Raw genomic sequence first — 1,009 nt, 5'->3', positions numbered from 1 at the left:
CCTCCCCTCCTCAACCCAAAACTGTTAACCAGCCCCCCCACCCCTCTGCGGGCTCTCTGCACATGATATTCTGCCTCTAGGGGGCGCTGATGAACATCTAGGGTGTTTTTATCCCGTTTTTTTTACACGTGATGTCATTACTTCAACTTGTGTGCAGGCGTGTGAATGTGATGTGCATGTGATTCCCAGTAAGTCGCCAACTCTGGAGATACAAGGGTTCAAAGGTCAGAGGTTCAAAACCCCAGATGCCTGGATGACGCCCACCTGGGGCCCGTTTCACAAAGACAGACGTCGACTGTGTCGTAGATGGAACAAACAGTCAGACTTCTGATACACATTTAAATTCTTCTGCAGTTTAGTTCTTGAGCCGGTTCTTGTGGTACAATAAACTTCATTCTGTTAAGATTTTCCTCAAGATCTGAGTTAAAGATTCCTTAAAATAAAAATAGTTGTAAGAAAGACCCTTATTTGATCCTTAAGGTTTCATTAAAATGTTCACTTAAGTATTTAAGGTTTTCTTATTATTTTGGTCTCATATTTAAGAAATCACTTAAAGTCATTTAAACCATTGCACAAACCCCTTAAGTTAAGATTTTACAAACACATTTTGTGCTTTACTTCATATTTAAGGAGGAAAATATTGAACTATATTTTCTTCATTTAAATAAGTTAAAATGTTCTTTGCAGATTAAGATTTAAAATAAGTTACACTCATACTGTGTGATCAATATTCAACATGGATAAATATGATTAGGAAATATTATATATGTCATGTCATATGATTATATCTAAGAAGAAGTCCATTCAGGAATCAAAAGTATCTAATTGAATGATTTTATTGTCCAAATTAGAGTTTGAATTAGAGTGTGGGAAAAACCGGAGGACCCGGAGGAAAACCCACGCCAGGACAGGGAGGAACTGGGTCCAGTGGTGGTCCTGGCCTCAGTAACCAGGCCAGAACCAGCAGTGAGCCCAGTTCCCCCCTGTGTGGCACAGTGTAAACTAGTGA

General features: G+C 39.2%; 1 protein-coding gene across 1 annotated transcript in view; it reads left to right on the top strand.

Annotated features, from left to right (window-relative positions):
* LOC111672403 (myc box-dependent-interacting protein 1-like) overlaps window positions 1-1,009 on the top strand; it is an 18,149-nt gene that overhangs the window by 10,393 nt on the left and 6,747 nt on the right. The window lies entirely within an intron of this gene.

The sequence above is a fragment of the Seriola lalandi genome, unplaced genomic scaffold (genome assembly GCF_002814215.2).
Source record: "Seriola lalandi dorsalis isolate HSWRI2012SDOR001 ecotype SW California unplaced genomic scaffold, Sedor1 jcf7180002054899, whole genome shotgun sequence".
NCBI lineage: Eukaryota > Metazoa > Chordata > Actinopteri > Carangiformes > Carangidae > Seriola > Seriola lalandi.
Note: the sequence above shows the minus strand (reverse complement) of the source record. Positions and strands in the feature narration are given on the sequence as shown.